The sequence below is a fragment of the Oryctolagus cuniculus genome, chromosome 19 (genome assembly GCF_051225735.1).
Source record: "Oryctolagus cuniculus isolate XC-2025 breed Fujian yellow rabbit chromosome 19, ASM5122573v1, whole genome shotgun sequence".
Classification (NCBI taxonomy): Eukaryota; Metazoa; Chordata; class Mammalia; order Lagomorpha; family Leporidae; genus Oryctolagus; species Oryctolagus cuniculus.
The window spans coordinates 30,065,239-30,086,634 of NC_142885.1; the positions used below are offsets into that span (position 1 = coordinate 30,065,239).

The window sequence follows — 21,396 nt, forward strand, 5'->3', positions numbered from 1 at the left end:
TGATTGGAGCATAGGGAGATTACTGATGCCATAGACAGGAGTGTCAATTTGTAAAGTCAACAACAGGAGTCACTGTGCACTTACTCCTCATGTAGGATCTCTGTCCTTAATGTGCTGTACATTGAGATTTAATGCTATAATGAGTACTCAAACAGTATATTTCACTTTGTGTTTCTATGGGGGTGCAAACTGTTGAAATCTTTACTTAATGTATACTAAACTGATCTTCTGTAAAAAAAAAAAAAAAAGAAAAAAAGAAATTATCAATTCCCAACTTGACTCTCACTGGGATTAAACATGACAATAGGTCTGATCTGATTTCATCATCATTAAAAAAAATCATCTATTATTTTTCACTTTATGTTTCAGTGTGGGAGCAAACTGTTGAAATCCTTACTTAATGTATACTAAGCTGATCTTCTGTATATTAAGATAATCGAAAATGAATCGATGTGAATGGAAGGGGAGAGGGAGTGGGAAAGGGGAGGGTAGTGGGTGGGAGGGACGGTATGGGGGGGAAGCCATTGTAATCCATAAGTCGTACTTTGGAAATTTATATTCATTAAATAAAAGTAAAAAAAAAGAAATTTATTTTTAGGTACATCCATCAGGAATGTCATATGTGCATACATCTGTATGTTCTCTGAATGGTTGAGAGCGAAATAAAATAATTGCTTGCATCTGAATTGATAGATTTGGTGAATAGTGATAAGTTTTAAGAGGGATATAATTTTTTCTAGTTGAAAATTGCTCTTCTCACACCTGGTAGGAAGACAGGATGTGAATGGCTGGCAGTGAGGCAAGATTGTTGCAGATTCTCTATCTTAGGAGAGTAGTGGGCTGGAGGGCTGGGGGGAAGAGGGTAGAGCTCATTAACAAGGTAGAGTGGGAGGAAATTAAAATCAGCTGTGGGTCAGAACAGCTTTAAGAAGCAGGAGAATTGTGGCAGTGACTGCATGGAGTTCCTGATGAACAGATTGCGGAGTGAAGCAGTGCAGCCTGAACAGGCTGTATTTGCATGGGCGTTCATTGAGGCCTTCAGTATGGGGAGTCAGAGCAGGTAAAATGAAAAAGGGCAAGGAGGGGAGCAAGGCCCAGGACTTGGAGGGCGAGGAGGGGAGCGGGCTTCGGACATGGAGGTCATGAGTAGAGCAGGGCCCAGGCCCTGGAGACTGAGGAGGGGAGCAGAGTCTGTCCCTGGATTGCAAGGAGGGGAGTGGGGCCCAGGCCCTGGAGGGCCAGAGGGGAGCAGGGCCAGTCCCTGGAGGCCAAGGAGGGGAGTGGGCCCAGGCTCTAGAGGGCCAGAGGGGAGCAGGGCCAGTCCCTGGAGGGCAAGGAGGGGAGTGGGCCCAGGCTCTAGAGGGCCAGAGGGGAGCAGGGCCAGTCCCTGGAGGGCAAGGAGGGGAGTGGGCCCAGGCTCTAGAGGGCCAGAGGGGAGCGGGGTTTTGCCCGGAGAATGAGGAGCAGAGCTGAGTCTGGCTCTGGAGGGGGAGGATGGGAGCTGGGCCCAGTGCCTGGAGGGCAAGGAGGGCAGTGGGGTCTGGCCCTGGAAGGTGATGAAGGGAGCTGGACCCAGACCCTGAAGGGTGAGGAGGGGAGCGGGGCCAGGCCCTGAAGGGCGAGTAGTGCAGCAGAGCTTGGCAAGGGGGCGAGGAGCGGAGCAGGGCCCAGGCCCTGGAGAGTTAGGAGGGGAGCAGGGTGTGATCCTGGAGGGCTGCAAGGGGAGCAGGGCCCACTCCCAGGAGGGTGATGGGGGAGCAGGGACCAGGCCCTTGAGGGCCAGGAGGGGATTGGGGTTTCTCCCAGAAGGGAGAGAAGTGGGGCAGGGCCCAGGCCCTGCAGGGCGAGGATGGAGTGGCGCCTGGTATAGCCCTGGAGGGTGGCTAGGGGAGCAGGGCACAGGCCCTGGAGTGCGAGGTGGGGAGTGGCACCCATCCCTGGAGAGCGAGGAGGGGAGCAGGGTCTGGCACTGGAGGGTGGCAAGGGGAGCGGGGCCCAGTCCCTGGAAGGCTAGAAGAGGAGCAGAGTTTGGCCCTGGAGGGTGAGGAGGGGAGCAGGGTCCAGTCCCTGGAGGGCGATGAAGGGAGTGGGGCCCATTTCCTGGAGGGTGAGAAGGGGAGCAGGGTATGGCCCTGGAGGGTGAGGAGGGGAGCAGGGTGTGGGGAGCAACTGAGACTAGGCTAAGTTACTGGAATTAAGACTTATTCTATGCATCTGCTCTCCCACAATATGGCGCTGGGGAGGAGTAAACTTCTAAGCAGCTGCCTCTCACCAACTTGACAAACTGCAGGAGCTGATCCTGCTCCTGATTGGAGGAGAGCAGTGTGCTCGGCGTGTGGGTAGCAGAGCATGGATTGGTGGAGAGGACTATAAAGGAGGAGAGAGATGGCAAGGTGGTGTGGGTTGGTTGGAGAGTGCGTTGGAGAGTTCGCGGGGAAGTTTGTTGCTTCATTCTTTCTCATTTCTCTCTACTCATTCTTGCTTTGGGAGTTCGCTGTTTGCTTATTCTTACTTTACTATAGAAAAGACTTGTAAAAAAAGGGGAACAACAAGCGTCCGGTCCGGTGCGGCAGCAGGGTATGGCCCTGGAGGGTGAGGAGGGAACAGGGCCCAGGCCCTGGAGGGTGAGGAGGGGATCCCGGCTGGGCTCTAGAGGGCAAGGAGGGGAGCAGGACCCAGTGCCTGGAGGGCGAGCAAAGGACCATGGCACAGGCCCTGGAGGGCTAGAAAGGAAGTGGGGCCCACTCCCTGGAGGGCAAAGAGGGGAGCAGGGCCCAGCCCTGGAGGGCAGTGAGGGGAGCACAGCACAGGCCCTGGAGAGTGAGGAGGGGAGTGGGGCCCAGGCTCTGGATAGCGAGGAAAGGAGCGGGTCCAGCCCTGGAGGATGATGACATGAGCGGGGCCCATTCCCTGGATGGCAAGAAGGGGAGCAGGGCCAAGCCCCTTGAGAGCGAGCAGAGGAGCAAGGCCCAGGCCCTGGAGTGTGAGGAGGGGAGCGGGTTCCAGACCTGGAGGGCTGTGAGGGGAGCATCCTCCAGCCCTGGAAGGCAGCAAGCTGAGCTGGGCCGGGCCCTGGAGGGCGAGGAGGCCTGCACCTTAGGAGAGCATTTTCTGGCCCTGGAAGGCAAGGAGGGGAGCGGGGCCCAGTCCCTGGAGGGCAAGCAGAGGAGCAGGCCAAGGCCCTTTAGGGCAAGGAGGGGAGCTGGGTTTGGCCCTGGAAGGAGCTGAGGGGAGCAGGGCCCAGGCCCTGGTGAGTGAGGAGGGGAGCTATCAGGCCCAAATAACAAGATGGAGGCCCAGTCTAAAATAGGTGAACCATGATCCAGGCTCAGATCTCTCACCTCCAGGGCCGGGCCTAGCTCACCTGTTGCCTTCCAGGACCTGGGCCCTGTTCCCCACGCTGCACTCCATGGCAGGACCCCGCTCCCCTCCTTGCCCTCCAGGGCAGGACCCCGCTCCCCTCCTTGCCCTCCAGGGCAGGACCCCGCTCCCCTCCTTGCCCTCCAGGGCAGGACCCCGCTCCCCTCCTTGCCCTCCAGGGCAGGACCCCGCTCCCCTCCTTGCCCTCCAGGGCAGGACCCCGCTCCCCTCCTTGCCCTCCAGGGCAGGACCCCGCTCCCCTCCTTGCCCTCCAGGGCAGGACCCCGCTCCCCTCCTTGCCCTCCAGGGCCTGGGCCCTGTTCCCCTCCTTTCCTCCAGGGCCGGACCCACTCCCCTTGCTGCCCTCCAGTGCAGGACCCTGCTTCCCTCTATGCCTTCCATTGCCCTGCCCTGCTCCCCTCGCGGAGTTCCAGGGGCTTACCTTTCTCACTTCCTTGCCCACCAGGGCCTGGGCTGTTTTGCTGCCCACCAGGGCCATGCCCCGCTCCCCTCCTCGCCCTCCAGGACTATGCCCTATTGCTCTCCTCACCATCGTGGGCCAGGCCCTCCTCCCCACCTCCGCCTACAGGGCCTAGGACCTGATCCCCTCCCAGTGCTCCAGGGCCAGGCCCTGCCCCCTCTTTGCCCTCCAGGCCCGGCCCCCCCTCCCCAATCACCCTCAAGGACCAGGCCCAGCTCCCCTCCTCACAGTCCTGGGCCAGGCCCCCATCCTCTCCTTGCCCTCACGGGCCACTGAGTTCCCTTTGTCACCCTCCAGGGCCTGGTCCCCATCCCCACCTTGCCCTAAAAAGCCAGGTCATGCTCCCCTCAACGCCCTCAAGGGCTGGGCCCAGCACCACTCCTCAGCCCACAGGGTCAGGCCTTGCTCCCATCCTTGCCCTCCAGGGCCTAGGCACACCACCCGCATTGCCCTCCAAGGCCTGACACTGCTCACCTCCATGCATTCCATGGTCTGGGCCCCGATACCTTCACTGCCTTCCAGGGCCTAGAACCGTTCCCCTCGCCAACGTCCAGGGCCTGGCTCCATTCCCCTCCTCGCCCTCCAGGAACTGTCTCCGCTCCCCTCCTCACCCTCCAGGAACTGTCTCCGCTCCCCTCCTCGCCCTCCACATCTGCGCCCTCCATGGCCTGGCCCCCATTCTTTCCTGGGCCAAGTTCCCTCCTCGCTCTGCAAGGTTGGGCCCTGCTCCCCTCCTCACCCTCCAGGCCCTAACCCAGGTCCCCTCCATGCCCTCCAAACCAGGCCCCGCTCCCCTCCTCTCCCTCCATGGCCTGGGCCCATCTCCCCTCCTAGGCCTTCAGGACTGGGCCCTGCTCCCCTCCTCACAGTCCAGCACCAGGCCCCATGTCCCTCAGGAACGGCCATCACTGCCCTCCAGGTCATGGGCCCCACTCCCCTCCTCACCCTCCAGGTCAGGCCTTGCTCCCATCCTCGCCCTCCAGGGCCTGGGTCTCACTCCCCTCACTGCCTTCCAGGGCTAGGGTCCACTCCCCTCAGGAAGAGCATCACTGCCCTCCAGGGCATGAGCCCCGCTCCCCACCTTGCCCTCCAGAGCCGGACCCTGCTTCCCCCACCACCCTCCAGAGCCGGACCTGCTTCCCTCGCTGCCCTCCAGTGCAGGACCCTGCTTCCCTCCTTGCCCTCCAGGACCTGGGTCCTGCTCCCCTCACTGCCTTCCAGGGCCTGGCCCCGTTCCCTTCGCCAGCCTCCAGGGCCTGCCCCCTCACCCCTCCTCACCCTCCAGTTCCTGACAACACTCCCCTCCTCGCCCTTCAGGACCTGACCCTGCTCCCCTCCTCACCTCCAGGCCTAGGCCCTGCTGCCCTCCTCACCCTCCAGGGCCAGGCCCTTCTCCCCTCAGGAACGGCCATCACCGCCCTCCAGGTCATGGGCCCCACTCCCCTCCTCAAACTCCAGGGCTAGGCCCCGATCTCTTCCTTGACCTCCAGAGCCGGGTGAACTCATCACCCTACAGGGTCAGGCCTTTCTCCCATCCTTGCCCTCCAGGGCCTGGGACCCGCTCCCCTCCTTGCCCTCTTGGGACCGGGCCCTGCTTCCCTCCTCACCCTCCAGGGCCTGGGTCTCACTCCCTGCACTGCCTTCCAGGCTAGGGCCCACTCCCCTCAGGAAGGGCGTCACTGACCTTAAGGGCGTGGGCCCTGCTCCCCACCTCACCCTCCAGGGGCAGGCTACACTCCTTTTGCCACTTTGAAGTGCCGGACCCTGCTCCCCATGCTGCCCTCAAGTATAGGACACTGCTCTACTCCTTGCCCTCCAGGATCTGGGTCCCGCTCCCCTCACTGCCTTCCAGGGCCTGGCCCTGTTCCCCTCGCCACCCTCCAGGGCCTGACCCCTCTCCTCTCCTCACCCTCCAGGACCTGAACCTGCTCCCCTCCTGGGCCTCCAGGACCTGGGACCCCGCTTCCCTCCTCACCCTCCAGGACCTGACCCCACTCCCTTCCTCGCCCTCCAGGGCTGGCCCTGCTCACCTCCATGCCCTCATTGGACTGGGCCCTGATCCCCTCACTGCCTTCCAGGGCCTGGCTCTGTTCCCCTCGCCACCCTCCAGGGCCTGACCCCGCTCCCCTCCTTGCCCTCCAGGACCTGGGTCCCGCTCCCCAACTCACCCTTCAGGTCCAGGCCCAGCTCCCTTCCTTGACCTCCTGGGCTGGGCCAGCTCCCCTCATCACCCTACAGGGTCAGGCCTTGCTCCCATCCTTGCCCTCTAGGGCCTGGGACCTGCTCCCCCTCCTTGCCCTCTTGGGCCGGGGCCCTTCTCCCCTCCTCACCCTCCAGGGCCTGGGTCTCACTCCCCTCACTGCCTTCCAGGCTAGGGCCCACTCCCCTCAGGAAGGGCATCACTGCCCTCCAGAGCATAGGCCCCGCTCCCCACCTCACCTTCCAGGACCTGGCCCTGCTCACATCCAGCCATCATCGGCTTGGACCCCAATCCCCCCACTGCTTTCCAGGACCTGGCCCTGTTCCCCTCTGTAGCCTCCAGGACCTGTCCCCACTCCCATCCTTGCCCTAGAGGGCCTGACCCCGTTCCTTCCTCGCCTTCCAGGGCCTGGCCCTGCTCACATCCATGCCCTCCATGGCCTGGGCCCCGTTTCTTCCTAGCTCTCCAGAGCCTGGGCCCAGTTCCCTCCTCGTCCTCCAGGACCGGAACCTTCTCCCCTCAGGAACAGCCAACCCTGGAGGGCCCAGGCCCTCCTCACCCTCCAGGGCCTGGGCCCCATTCCCTCCTTGCCCTAAGGGGCTGGGCCACACTCCCCTGAACTCCCTCTAGGATTGGGCCCAGCACCCTCCTCACCCTCCAGGGCCAGGCCATGCTGCCCTGCTCACTCTCCAGGGTCTATGCCTGCTCACCTTGATGCCCACAGAGTCTGGCCTCACTCCCCTTTCATATTCCATGGCCCAGCCCTGCTCCCCTCTTTGCCCTGCAGGGCCAGGCACTGCACCCCTCCTTAAAATCCTGGGCTAGGCCCCCCTCCCCACCTCACCCTCCAGGGTCAGGCCCCACTCCCCTCAGGCACGGCCATCACTGCCCTCCAGGGCATGGGCTCTGCTCCCCTCCTCGCCCTCCAGGGCCTGGCCTCATTCTCTCTCCACTTCCAGTTCATGGACCGTTCCACTTGCCACCAAGCAGGGCCTGACTCCGCTCCCCTTCTTGCCCTCCAAGGTCTGTCCCTGCTCCCCTCCTCACCCTCCAAGGTCAAGAACTACTCCCTTCAGGCATGGCCATCATGCCCTCCAGTATATGAGACCTGCTCCATTCCTTGCCTTGGAGGGTGAGGAAGGCAGCAGTGCCCAGGCCCTGGAAGGCAAGGAGGGGAGCAGGGCCTGGTCCATGAGGGCGATAGGGGAGGGGGGGCCGGTCCTGGAGGACAAGGAGAGGGCAGGGCCTGGCCCTAGAGGGCAGCGAGGGGATCAGCTCCCAGGCCCTGGAGGAGGAGGGGAGTGGGGCCTGGCCCAGGATGGTGAGGAGGGGAGTAGGGCCTGGCCCTGGAGGGGGAGGAGGGGAGCGGGGCATGGCCCAGGTGGGCAGCAAGGGTAGCACGGCCCAGGCCATGGTGGGCAAGGAAGTGGGCAGGGTAAGCCCCTGGAGCGCGGCGAGGGGTGCAGGGCAGGGCCATGGAAGGCATAGAGGGAAGCAGGGTCCCGCCCTGGAGGGCAACAAGGGGAGCGAGGTCCAGCCCTGGAGGAAAGGAGGGGAGCAGGACTCAGACCCTGGAGGGTGAGAATGAGTGCAGAATGGCCTGATGCTGTAGGATGAGGAGGGGAACTGGGCCTTGCCCTGGAGGGCGACGAGGGGAGCATAGCCAAGGCCCTGGAGGGTGAGGTGGGGAGCAGGGCCTGGTCCTAGAAGGCTAGGAGGGGAGTGGTATCCAGCACTGGAGGGTGGTGAGGGGAATGGGGCCAGGCCCTAGAAAGCAGTGAGGGGATTGGGGCCCAGGCGATGAAGGGCATGGAGGTGAGCAGGTCTAGGCAGGAGAGAGGGGTGAGGCCATGGAGGGCAAGGAGGGGAGCCAGGCCAGGCCCTGAAAGGTAGTAGGGGGGCGGGTTCAGGCCCTGAAGGGCAAAGAGGGGAGTGTGGTCAGGCCTTGGAGGGCAGTGAGTGGAGTAGGGCAGGGCCATGGAGGGCGAGGAGGGAATGAGGCCCAGGCCCTGGAGGGCGAGGAGAGCAGAGCGCATTCCCTGGAGGCCAGTGATGGCCATGCCTGAGGGCAGTGGGTCCTGACCCTGGAGGGCGAGGAGAGTAGGGGGGCCTAGCCCAGGATTTTAAGGAGGGGTGCAGTGCCTGGCCCTGGAGGGTGAAGAGGGGAGCAGGGCTGGGCCCTGGAGCATAAGTAGGGGAGCCAGGTCTGACTCTTGTGGGCATCAAGGTGAGTGGACCCAGGCCCTGGAGGGTGAGGAGGGGAGCATGGCCAGGCCCTGGAGGCCTAGGAGGGGAGCAGGGCCTGACCCTGGTGGGCAGCAAGGGCAGCTGGGCCTGGCCCTGGAGGGTGGCAGTAGGTGCGGGGACTGGCCATAGAGGGTGAGGAGAGGAGCGGGACCAATATCCTGGAGGGCAGTGATGTTCCTGAGGTGAGTGGGGCCCGGCCCTGGACTGTGAGGAGGGGAGCAGAGCCCAGCCCTGAAGGGCGAGGGGCGGAGCTAGGTACAGGCTGTTGAGGGTGAGGAGGGGAGTGAGGCCTGGTCCTGGAGGGTATAGAAGGGAGCTGGGGTCAGGCCCTGGAGGTTGATGAGGGGAGTGTGGCCCTGCCTTTAGGGTGAGAGGGGATGGGGGCCAAGCCCTGGAGGGCAAGGAGGGGAAACTGCCTAGCCATGAAGGCAAGAAGAGGAGTGGGGCCTTGCCTAGGATGGTGAGGATGGGAGCAGTGCCTGGTCCTTGGGTGCAATTAGCAGAGAGGGCCCAGCCCTGGAGTGCAAGGAGGGGGCAGGGCCTGGCCCTGGAGGGTGGCAAGAGGATCAGGGCCAGGCCATAGAGGGCATGGATGTGTCATTGCCAGGTCCTTGAGGGTGAGGAGGGGAGCAGGCTCAGGCCCTGGTTGGTGCCGAGGGGATCCGGGCCAGGCCCTGGAAGGTAAGGGAGGGGAACGGGACCCAGGCCCTGGAGGTGAGGAGAGGAGTAGGGTCCAGTCCTGGAGGGTGAGGAGGGAACTGAGACCAGGCTCTGGAGAGCTAGGAAGGAACGGGGCTCAGGCCATGGAGGGCATGGATGTGAGAAGGGCCACGTCCTGGAGAGCAAAGAGGCGAGCAGGGTCAGGCCCTGGAAGGCAGTGAGGGGATCGGGGCCCAGTCCATGGAGGGTATGTAGGTGAGCATGGCCAGGCCTTGTGGGTCAAGGAGGGGAGCGGGGTCAGGCCCTGGTGGGCAGTAAGGGGAGTGGGGCCCAGGCCCTGAAGGCGTGGAAGGGAGCAGGGCCCAGCACTGGAGGGCTAGGAGGGGAGCAAGGCCCTTCCCTGGAAAGTAAGGAGGGTAGCAGGGTCCAGGCTCTAGAGGGCGAGGAGGGGAGCAGTGCCCGGCCCTCTGGGGAAAGGAGAGGAGTGGCGTCCTGCACAGGAGAGAGGCGGGGGTGGTGTAGGGTCCTGCCCTGGAGGTTGGCAAGAGGAGCAGGCCTGCCCCTGGAGGTGAGGAGGGGAGTGGGGCCCATGCCCTGGAGGGCAGTGATGGCTGAGGAGAGAAGGGACTGGCCCTGGAGGTGAGGAGGGGAGCAGGGTCTGTTCCAGGAGGGTGAGGAGGGAACTGGGCCCAGGCTTTGGAGAGCTAGGAAGGAACAGGGCCCAGGCCATGAAGGGCATGGATGTGAGCAGGGCCGGGCGCTGGAACGAGGAGGGGAGCGGGTCAGGTCATGGAGGGCCAGCAGGGCAGCGGGGTCAGTCCATGGAGGGTGTAGAGGGGAACAGGGCCACGCCCTGGAAGGAAGTGAGGGGGTTGGGGCCCAGGCCATGGAGGGCATGGATGTGAGCAGTGCCAGGCCTTGGAGCGCGAGTAGGGGAGCGGGGCCGGCCCTAGTTGGTGGCGAGGGGATCTGGGCCAGGCCCTGGAAGGCAGGGAGGGCAGCGGGGTCAGGCCCTGGAGGGCATGGAGGGGAATGGGATCAGGCCCTGGAGGGCAGCGAGTGGATCAGGGCAGGGCCATGCAGTGCAAGGAGGGAAGCGGGGTCAGGACCTGGAGCGTGCGGAGGGAATGAGGCCCAGGCCCTGGAGGGCAAGGAGGGGAGTGGGGCCCATGCCCTGTAGGGCAGTGATAACCATGCCTGAGGGGAGTGGGTCCTGACCCTGGAGGGTGAGGAGGGGAGCAGGGCTGGGCCCTGGAGCCTGAGTAGCATAGCGAGGCCTGACCCTGATGGGCATCAACGGGAGAAGGCCCAGGCCCTGGAGGGCAAGGAAGGCGGCAGGGTCAGGCCCTGGAAAGCAGTGAGGGGAGCGGGACCCATGTCCAGGAGGGAAGTGATGGTCATGACTGAGGGTAATAGGGTCTTGCCCTAGAGGGCGTAGAGGTATGCAGGGCAAGGCCATGGAGGGCTAGGAGGGCAGCAGGGTCCAGTTCCTAGAGGGCCAGGAGGGTAGCAGGGCGTGGCCCTGGAGGGCAAGGAGGGTAGTGGGGTCCTTCACTGGAGGGAGGCGGGTGTTGCAGGGCCCAGTGGGTGGCAAGGGGAGCTGGTCCCAGCCAGCCATGGAGTAAGGAGAGTGGAGCAGGGCCTGGCCGTGGAGGTTGAGGAGGGAAGTGGGGCCCGGCCCTCATGGGCAAGGAAGGGAGCAGGGTCCTGTAATGGACCCTGGAGGGCATGCAGGTGAGCGGAGGCTGACCCTGGAGGGCAAGGAAGGCAGCAGGGTCAGGCCTTGGAGGGTGAATAGGGGAGCAGGGTGAGGCCCTGGTTGATGGCGAGGGGATCTGGGCCAGGCCCTGGAGGGAGTGGAGGGGAGCGGGGTCAGGCCCTGGAGGGCATGGAAGGGAACTGGGTCAGGCCACGCAGGGCAGCGAGTGGAGCTGGAGTGGGGCAGGACCTTGAGGGCATGGAGTTGAGCAGAGCCAGGCCCTGGAGTGCAAGGAGGGAAATGGGGCACAGGCCCAGGAGGATGAGGAGGGGGGCGGGGCCCATGCCCTGGAGGGCAGTGATGGCAGTGCCTGAGGGGAGTGGGGCCTGACCCTGGAGGGCAAGGAATGGAGGGGGGCCTAGCCCGGATGGTAAGGAGGGGTGCCGGGCCTGGCCCTGGAGGGCAAGGAAGGCAGCAGGAAAGGCCCTGGAGCCTGAGTAGCGGAGTGAGGCCCGACCCTGGTGGGCATCAAGGGGAGCGGTCCCAGGCCCTGGAGGGCGAGGAGGGAAGCAGGGTCCGGCCCTGGTCATGGGCAATAGGAGCAGGGGCCAGGCACTGGACGACTAGGAGGGGAGCAGGGACCAGCCTTGGTGGGCTGCAAGGGGAGTGGGGCCTGGCCCTGGAGCGTGAGGTGGGGAACAGGGCCTATGCCCTGAAGGGCAGTGTTGCCCTTCCTGAGGGGAGTGTGGCCAAGCCCAAGAGGGCAAGGAGGGAGTCGGGCCTGGCCCTGGAAGGTGAGGAGGGGAGCAGGGACTGGCCTTTTAGGTTGAGGAGGGGAGAGGCCCTGGCTCTGGAGGGCAAGGTAGGGACCAGGGTTTTGCACTGGAGGGTGGCAGGGGGAGCAGGGCCCGGCCCTTTTTGGCAGCAAGAGGAGCGGGGCCTGGCCCCGGAGGGTAAGGAGGGCAGTGGGGCTCAGGCCCTGGAGAGTAAGGAGGGAATGGGGCACAGGCCCTGTAGGGCGAGGAGGGGACTAGGGCCTATGCTCTAGAGGGCAGTGATGGCCATGCCTGAGGGGAGTGGGGCCTGACCCTGGAGGGTGAGGAGGGTAGGGGGGCCTAGCCCGGATGGTAAGGAGGGGTGCCGGGCCTGGCCCTGGAGGGCAAGGAAGGCAGCAGGAAAGGCCCTGGAGGGCGAGGCGGGGAGCAGGGTCAGGCCCTAGAAGGCAGTGAGGTGAGCAGGGCCCATGTCCAGGAGGGTAGTGATGGCCACGACTGAGGGGAATGGGGCCTTACCCTAGAGGGCATGGAGTAATGCAGGGCAGGGCTATGGAGGGTTAAGAGGGGAGCAGGTTCCAGGCCCTAGAGGGCCAGGAGGTGAGCAGGGTGTGACCCTGGAGGGCAAGGCGGGGAGCTGGGTCTAGGCCCTAGAGGGTGAGTTGGGGAGCAAGGCGCAGCCCTGGAGGACAAGGAAGGGAGTGGGGTCCTGCACTATAGGGTAGTGGGGGAGCAGGGCTCTGCCCTGGAGGCAGGCAAGAGGAGCGGCCCGGCCTTGGAGGGCAAAGTGGGGAGCAGGGACCATGTCCTGGATGGCAGTGATGGCCATGCCTGAGGGTAACATGGCCTGGCCCTGGAGGGTGAGGAGGGCACCAGGCCCCAGGCTCTGGAGGGTGAGGCGGGCATCGGACCCTAGGCCTTGGAGGGCAAGGAGAGGAGCATGGTCCAGCCCTGGGGAACGAGGGAGGGAGCGGGGTCAGGCCCTAGAGGGTGGCGAGGAGAATAGGGCCAGTCCCTGGAAGGCAGTGAGGTGAGTGGGTCCTAGTCCATGGAGGGCATGGAGGTGAGTAGGGCCAGGCCTTGGAGGGTGAATAGGGAAGCAGGGTCAGGCCCTGGTTGGTGGCGAGGATTTCTGGGTGAGGCCCTGGAAGGCAGTGAGGGGAGCGGGGTCAGGCCCTGGAGAGTGTGGATGGGAGTGGGGTCAAGCTCTGATGGGCAACGAATGGAGGGGACAGCACCATGGATGGCAAGCAGGGGAGCAAGCATGGATGGCAAGGAGAGTGAGGAGGGCAGCGGAGCTCAGGCCCTGGAGGGCGAGGAGGGGAGCAGAGCCCATGCCCTGGAGGGCAGTGATGGCCGTGCCAGAGGGGAGTGGGGCCTGACCCTGGAGGGCGAGGAGGGGAGGGGGGCCTAGCCTGGGATGGTAGAAGGGATGCAGAGCTGGCCCTGGAGGGTGAGGAGGGGAGCAGGGCTGGGCCCTGGAGCCTGAGTAGCAGAGCGAGGCCCGACCCTGGTGGGCATCATGGGGAGTGGGCCCAGGTCCTGGAGGGTGTACATGTGAGTGGGGCCTAGCCCTGGAGGGTGAGGAAGGCAGCAGGGTTGGCCCTGGAGTGCAAGGAGGAGAGCAGGGTCAGACCCTGGAAGGCAGTGAGGGGAGCATGGCCCATGCCCAGGACAGAAGTGAGGGCCATGAGAGAGGGGAGTGGGGCCTTGCCCTAGAGGGCATGGAGGTATGCAGGGCAGGGCCATGGAGGGCTAGGAGGGGAGCAGGACCTGGCCCTGGTGGGCGGCAAAGGGAGCGGGGCCCAGCCAGCCATGGAGGGAGGAGAGTGGAGCAGGGCCTGGCCCTGGAGGGCGAGGAGGGAAGTGGGGCCCAGCCTTCTTGGGCAAGGAGGGGAGTGGGGTCCTGCACTTGAGGGCAGCGGGGGAGCAGGGCCCTGCCCTGGAGGGCAGCAAGATGAGCGGGCCTGGCCCTGGAGGGTGAGGAGGGGAGTGGGGCCCAAGCCTTGGAGGGCAGTGATGGCCATGTCTGAAAGGGGCAGGGCCTGGCCCTGAGGGTGAGAATGGGAGCAGAGTCCAGCCTTGGAGGGCGGCATGAAGAGCGGGCCTGGACCTGGAGGGTGAAGTGGGGAGCGGGGCCCATGCCCTGCAGGGCCTGATGGCCATGCCTGAGGGGAACAGGGCCTGGCCCTAGAGGGTGAGGAGGGCACAAGGCCCCAGGCCCTGGAGGGCGAGGAGGGGAGGAAGGTCCAGCCCTGGAGAAAGAGGAGGGGAGTGGGGTCAGGCCCTGGAGGTGAGGAGGGGAGCAGGGCCCATGCCCTGGAGGGCAGTGATGGCTGTTCCTGAGGAGAGAAGGGCCTGGCCCTGGAGGGTGAAGAGGGGAACAGAGCCCAGGCCTCATAAACAGGCATCGCTGCCAATCAGGGCATGGACCCTCTCCCCATGTTGCCCTCTAGGGCCAGGCCTTGCTCCTCTTGCCGCCCTCCAGGGCCGGCCCCTGCTCAACCTGCCACCCTCCAGGGCAGGACCACGCTCCCCGCCTCACCGTCCAGGGCCAGGCCCTGCTCCCCTCCTTGCCCTCCAGGGCCTGGGCCTGCTCACCTTGATGCCCACCAGGGTCGGGCCTTGATCCCCTACTCACGCTTCAGGGCCCAGCCCTGCTCCCCTCTTTGCCCTCCAGGGCCCTGCAGCCCTCCTTACAATCCTGGGCTAGGTCCCCCTCCCCTCCTCACCCTCCAGGGTCAGGCCCCACTCCTCTTGGGCACTGCCATCACTGCCTCCCGGGCATGGGCCCTGCCTCCCTCCTAGTCCATCAGGGCCTGTGCCCCATTCTCTCCTTACCATCCAGGGCCTGAGCCCCAAGGCCCTCCTCACCCTCCAGGGCCAGGTCCTGCTCCCCTCCTCACCCTCCAGGGCCTGAGCCCCACGGCCCTCCTCACCCTCCAGGGCCTGAGCCCCATGGCCCTCCTCACCCTCCAGGGCCTGAGCCCCATGGCCCTCCTCACCCTCCAGGGCCTGAGCCCCACAGCCCTGCTCACCCTCCACGGCCTGGCCCTGCTCCCCTCCTCATCCTGCAGGGCCTGGCCCCACTCCTTTCCTTGCCCTCCAGGGCCTGACCCCGCTCCACTCCACGCCCTCCAGGGCCTTACCCCGCTCCCCTCACTGCCTTCCAGGGCCTGGCCCCGTTCCCCTTGCCACACTCTAGGGCCTGGCCCCTCTCCCCTCCTTGCCCTCCAGGGCTGGGCCCTCCTCAACTCCTTGCCCTCCAGGGCCAGGCCCTATTCCCCTCCTCACCCTCTAGGGATTGGACCCTTCTCTCCTCCTCACCCTCCAGTGCCAGGCCCTGCTCCCCTCCTCGCCTTCCAGGGCATGGACCCCCCCTCCCTTCCTTGCCTTCCAGGTCCAGGCCCTGCACCTCTTGCTGTCATCCAGGGCCAGGCCCTGTTCCCCCTGCCACCCTCCAGGGCCGGGTCCTGCTGCCCTCCTTGCCCTCCAGTGCCGGGCCCTTCTCCCCCAGCTGCCTTCCCATGCAGGACCGTGGTCCCCTACTCACCCTCTAGGGCCGAGCCCTGCTACCCTCCTTGCTCTGAAGGGCCAGGCCCCATGCCCCTCTTGAACAGGCATTGCTGTCCTCCAGGGCATGGGCCCCGTTCCCCTCTCTCCTTCCAGGACCACGCCTCGCATCTCTTGCTGCCTTACAGGGCCAGGCCCTGCTCCTCCTGCCGCTGTCCAGGGCCTACTCTGCTCCCCTCCTTTCCCTCCAGGGACAGGCCCTGCTCACCTCCTCGCCTTCCAGGGCCTGGGCCCTGCTCCCCTCCTCGCCCTCCAGGGATTGACCCTGATCCCCTCCTCGCCCTCCATGGCCTGGGCCCAGCTCCCTTCCATGCCCTCCAGGGCCAGGCCTTGGTGCCCTCCTCACCATCCAGGTCCAGGCCCAGCTCACCTCCTTGCCTCCAGGGCTGGGCCCCACTCCCCTACAGACCTCCATGGGCAGACCTTCCTTCCCTCCTCAACCTCCATGGCCCTGCCCCACTCCCCTCTGCACCCTCCAGAGCCTGACCCTGCTGCCTTCCTCACCCCCCAGGGCTGGGCTTTGCTCACCTCCTCGCCCTGCATGGCCTTGCCCCGCTCCGCTCGCTGCCCTACTGGGCCTGACCCTGCTTTCCTCCATGCCCTCCAGGGCCTTACACTGCTCCACTCACTGCCTTCCATTTCCTTGCCTGGATCCCCTTGCCACCAACCAGGGCCTGACCCCACTCCCCTCCTCACCCTCCAAGGCCTGGCCTTGCTCACCTTTATGTCCTCCATGGCCAGGGCCCTGATCTCCTCACTACCTTCCAGGGTCTGGCCCTGTTCCTGTTGCCCTCCCGTGCTTGACCCCGCTCCCTTCCTCAACCTCCAGGTCCAGGCCCCCCACCTCTCGCTGCCTTCCAGGGCCGGGCCCCACTCCCCTCCTTGCCCTCCAGTGCCTGGCCCTTCTGCCCCAGCTGCCTTCCAGTGTAGGACCCTGGTCCCCTCTTTGTTCTCCAGGGCTGAGCCCTGCTCCCCTCCTCTCCTTCCAGGGCCAGGCCCTGCATCTCTTGCCACCACCCAGGGCCAGGCCCTGCTCCCCCTGCCACCTTCCAGGGCCAGGCCCTGCTCCCCTCCTTGCCCTCCAGGGCCAGGCCCTGCTCACCTCCATGCCCTCCATGGCCTGGGCCCAGCTCCCTTCCATGCCCTCCAGGGCCAGGCCCCAGTGCCCTCCTCACCATCCAGGGCCAGGCCCCAGTGCCCTCCTCGCCATCCAGGGCCAGGCCCCGGTGCCCTCCTCGCCATCCAGGGCCAGGCCCCGGTGCCCTCCTCGCCATCCAGGGCCAGGCCCCGGTGCCCTCCTTGCCATCCAGGTCCAGGCCCAGCTCACCTCCTTGCCTTCAGGGCCAGGCCCTGCTCCCCTCCTCACTCTCCATGGTCCTTCTCTGCTCCCCTCCTCACCCTCCAGGGCCAGGCCCTGCTCCCCTCCTCGCCCTCTCAGGCTGGACCCTGCTCCCCTTGTTGCCCTCCAGTGTGGAACCCCACTTCCCTCCTCGCCCTCCAGGATCCGGCCCCACTCCCACACTTGCCCTCCAGGGCCTGGGCCCTTCTCCCATCCTCGCCCTCCAGGGCCTGACCCTGCTCCCCTAGCCTCCCTTCAGTGCGGGACCCCACTTCCCTCCATGCCCTCCAGGGCCTGCCCCTGCTCCCTCTAATATTTCTAAAACCTACAATGAAGTTGATTTCTGAACTCTGGAAAATTGAAATTGTGTTAAGTAAAATGCAGATCATGCATTGGGGAGATCATGTGCATTTGGTCATAAAGTTTATAATCACTGTCTAGTTATAGTGGAGAGTGAACATGATGCATACAACTATGGTAAAGTCTGAACGCCTGAATCTAACACCGAACTGTACATGTAGTGTTAATGACCATGCTAAATTCTAACAGCATTTGAATCACTAGAAATATTGAAAAGCACCCAAATATTTATAAACCTCGCATCTGTATTCACAGTAATGATGCTAAAAGTACAATGTGTAACATTTCCCAGTACGCGTTTATATGCATTTCCGTTTCACAAACACACATGAATGCACACACATACAAATCATAGAAGCTTAGGGGTTCAGAAACAAATATTTATGGACTTTAGGCCTTCATTATAGTTTATTGACAATTGAAAATAACCAAGTTTAATACTAATTTATATGTGTTGACATTTTTGTAACTTTGAACCCACTATGCTTTCCAGCATGATTAGCAAGCCAACGTCTGCTACATCTTCAAAGGGACTCTTAAAAATCAAAAGTTTACAGTGGTGCTTAAAACAATCAATACAAAGTAGGTGGTTCTGAGAATGTCTATAAATAGTGTCAATTGCTTGGCTTCCATTACATTTGATTGTTCTCCAAGCAGTGTGGGAACAGGGTATAAACTGCCCACTTTCAGTTAAAATAACTAAAATTGATTAATCGGTGTAATGCTAGTTTTTTTTTGTGGGGGATATACAATATATATTTTAAGTATGTTCTCTCAAATTAGTGAATATAAGTATGTATTTCCTAAAAATCAGAACTTAATCCAAAACAGGACATGATTTGGGGACATGAATTTTATTAGATGTTGCATTATATTAGATTTTTGTAGAATGGCAAATATTTTATTTATAGCTACCAACTCATAAAACATTTGTTGTGGAACAGTGTTTGTCTATATGCCTGGCATTGTAGAATGACAGGTACACAGTGCACTTAACAAATTGAAAGTTAAACTCTAAGTTACATCTTACTCAAACTGATTGTGCATCATATTGTAATTTTTCCTAGATATTCCATCATTGTGTGTTACTATTCATTTCTCTGTTACTGAGTTGTCTATTTTAGTATTTTCTTTAGAGTAGAAAAAAATACTCTGTTGAATCTCAAAGATTAAGGATAATCTTGAACAATTTAAAAGTCTCAAAACTATAGAATCTATTTCTTGGAGTAGTAGATTAATTTTGGGGTAAGAACGCTTCGAAATGAAGATGCTTTATTGTTGAAAGCCATCAATAAATGAAAGGAAGAATGTAAATAAAAAAGGGGAATATTTTCCAGTTCTGTGTAAATCTCTAAAATATTTGAAAAGGAAAACCATTAAGTGCAAGATATGACAATATGTTTTCCTTCAGATTAGAAATTTGATGCTAAATATTTAACATTTAATCTTTATTTAATAGTAACTATGAATGGAGGCCATTATGTTGACACCCTGTAAGCTGATTTCTACTCTCAAACTGAAAAAAAAAAACATGTTTTGTTCATTACCCCTTTTCCCTCTGTGCTTGAAAACATTGGCTTTTATCACAACACTGGAAGTATATCGAAGCCAGGAGCCAGGAGCCTCCTCCAGGTCTCCCACGTGGGTGCAGGGGCCCAAGGACTTGAGCTGTCTTCTACTGCTTTCCTAGGCCATAGCAGAGAGCTGGATTGGAAGTGGAGCAGCCAGGACTCAAACCGGTGCCCCTATTGAAACCTTAAGTTTTAGCCTTCCCAATAAAAATAAATCTCAGCATCATTTAAAATGTTGGCTACTGCCATTGAGTGAACACAATGAAATTTGACAAAACGCTTTACTTGGGTGTAAGATACCATTCTCTGAATCAGGTTTTATGATTACCTAAGTCATTTTTCATCCTTGTTTTATGAATATAAACATTGATACATTTTCTTAGCTTCAGATTTTGAACATTCCAGTGATGTAGCTCCTGCTAACAAAGTGCCTGAATATTTTTGACACCTCATAGCCTTTTAATGTGTCATATCTGGTCATGTACACATGGGATCTATTATAAGTTAGAGATAGTTTCCATAAATAGAATAATATTTTGGATAACCACTGATGAATTGAAGAATCTATTTCCTCTTCAAATTTTTTTTTATTTTAAGGCAATTTTGTGAAATTGAATTTTACCTATAGTTTTATTTGTCTTTGTGTCCAGGTAAAGTAATAAATAAAGTAGCTCCAATTATACCAAGCACCTGCATATGTTTCTAGCTCTACCGTTTGAGGTAAGTCAGCTTGAGCATGTCCCGAATTGCACATCTCTTCCCTTTCTTATTCCCACTCTTATATTTAACAGTGATCACTTTTCAGTTAAGTTTCAGCACTTAAGAAGAATTGTGTATTGATTACAGTATTCAACCAAAAGTATTAAGTAGAACAAACAAACAAAAATACTAAGAGGGATAACATATCAAGTTGCTCATCAACAGTCAGGGTGAGGGCTGATCAAGTCACCGTTTCTCATAGTGTTCATTTCACTTTAACAGGTTTCCTTTTTGGTGCTCAGTTAGTTGTCACCTATCAAGGAGAACAAGTGGTATTTCTAGTCTGAATTCCAGAATTGCCAGTCAGGTAGCTGACAAGCAGAAGGAGTTCCTAAAGGAGATTTGAAGCACTTTTAGCAGGACAGTGGGGATAAAGCGTTCATCTTGGATTTGCGGAGAGTCAACGTAGAGAATTTTGAGGGGGTGCAGCATCTCTCCCATGAAAACATCTGGGCCTGCGGGGTTTCCAGCCATACATTGTGCAATGAAACTGCCCCAACAAAGGGCATGAAGATGTGGGAAGCAGGAGGACTATTCACTTGTGAATTTTTTTAAATAAAGGTTAGTTGGGAATTAATTGAGATTGCTCTGTAAGCCTTGTGTGGTGGAAAAGGCATTATTACTATTGAACATTAGCAAAGATATCCCTGGGTGCAATTATGTTAGAATATATGAGTTGAGATTGCTTATTAAAAGTATGGAAATGTAGAAAAATGTAAATGATTAGATTCAGGATATTTTAGAAGCCCAGGAAAGAAGTATGTATATATGGTACAGCACTAAACCAAACAATTAAGTGTATAGGCAACTCATTATTTGTTAGAGGTTTTGGAACAGAAAAAAATCCAAACCAAATATAATTTGCAGTAAAGTTTTATTGGCTGTGTAGAAAAAAGGGGCAGGAAAACATTTTAGTCTTTTTAGGTGAGTGAAATTTATTCCTACTGTGGGGAGCAGCCCGGACTGGACTGAGTTACTGGAATTAAGACTTATTCTATGCATCTGCTCTCCCACAATATGGCGCTGCGAGAGAAGTAAACAGCTTCCGCACAGCTGCCTCCAGTTCAACCAATAAACTGTAGGACTTGCTCCTGATTGGAGAGCAGCGTACTCGGCGTGTGGGCAGCCGAGTTGGGATTGGCAGAGGAGGACTATAAAGGAGGAGAGAGATGGCATGCACGGAGGAACATGTAAGGGGAACATCTGAGGGAATGCCTGTGCAGCCCCCGAGAGAGCCGGCCGGCGGTGTGCCGCTCCCCTGTGGAAGTGGGGAATGTGGCCAGGGGGAACTGCCCTTCCACGGAGGTGGAAGGGATAGTAGCCAACCCGGGAAGAACCAGCAGCAAACCCGGGGAGGGCCGAGCAGACGAAAGAACAGCGCAGGGTCCTGTGTCGTTCCTCCATGAAGAGGGGGAGCGACACCTACTCTTCCCGGAATGTTGGACTCTCTGCTGGACTTCAGCTCATTCCTGACTTCATGATGGCTTGTCAGCATCACCATTCCCTGTCTAGTCTTCAGGGCCCATGGTCCCCTAGATCGGATGCCTGTACTTTTGCCATCCCCCTTCCTCTCTGTTGTGACAACACTTTTTCAGCCCACAAACAACTGCCTCTCTCAGCTTGTCATTCATTCAAGGTCCCGCGAGGCCTTAACCTATCATTCTGGAATCTGTTTTTCATCGCTCCCTTCTGTATTTTGTACTCCAGATACTGTTTTATGCCTCCTGCTCATGTTTTTTGCTTTTATTTTTCTTGTCACCTGGAAAGCCCTTTTCTGCCACTGTAGAGGCTCTGTCCTTTCTTTAAGAGCTGTGGTACACCTGATCTGCTCATGAAAGCTTTTCATGATTCCCCAGTTGTATGTGCCCTTTTCTTCTTTGATGACCAATGGATGTTTGCATCTCTCTTCAGTCACAAATCAGTACTTTGATGTTACTAGATATTTATGAACTTATTTTTATTCTTGTTCATGATTTGCCCTCCTGTACCACCCCCGCTTCCCATACCCCCAACACCCCACCTTCCACCCAACACAAGCCCACTACTTCCATAAGCTACTTAATTAAGTCACATGGTATATTATTTACTCATCAGTTTCCTAGTGAGGAACAGAATACCTCCCACTGCAAATATTCAATAAACACGGGTTGAGTGGAAGTCACATGGTAAGTAACATGTTGACAATGGCGAATTGTGGAAGACATGGGGATGAATCCTAGAGGAGATCAGCCCAGGGAGCAGTTGCCATGCTTAAGGAAAGAGTACAAGGAAACAAAGATGGGGAAGCCCAGGAGCAGCGGATGCTTGGGGGACTCGAGGAGTTGTGAGAGCCCTGCCCAGAGCCCAGGGCGGTTGTGCCTTAGTGAGTGAATGA

The 21,396-nt window shown here is 59.4% G+C and overlaps 1 long non-coding RNA gene across 1 annotated transcript; it reads left to right on the forward strand.

The window, feature by feature from the left end:
- The first annotated feature begins 915 nt into the window (after positions 1–915).
- Positions 916–20,978, forward strand: LOC149120450 (uncharacterized). Its single transcript, XR_016225610.1, has 3 exons — positions 916–1,060; positions 18,914–18,983; positions 19,245–20,978. It is a non-coding gene; the product is annotated as an uncharacterized LOC149120450 (long non-coding RNA).
- The last annotated feature ends 418 nt before the right edge of the window (positions 20,979–21,396 follow it).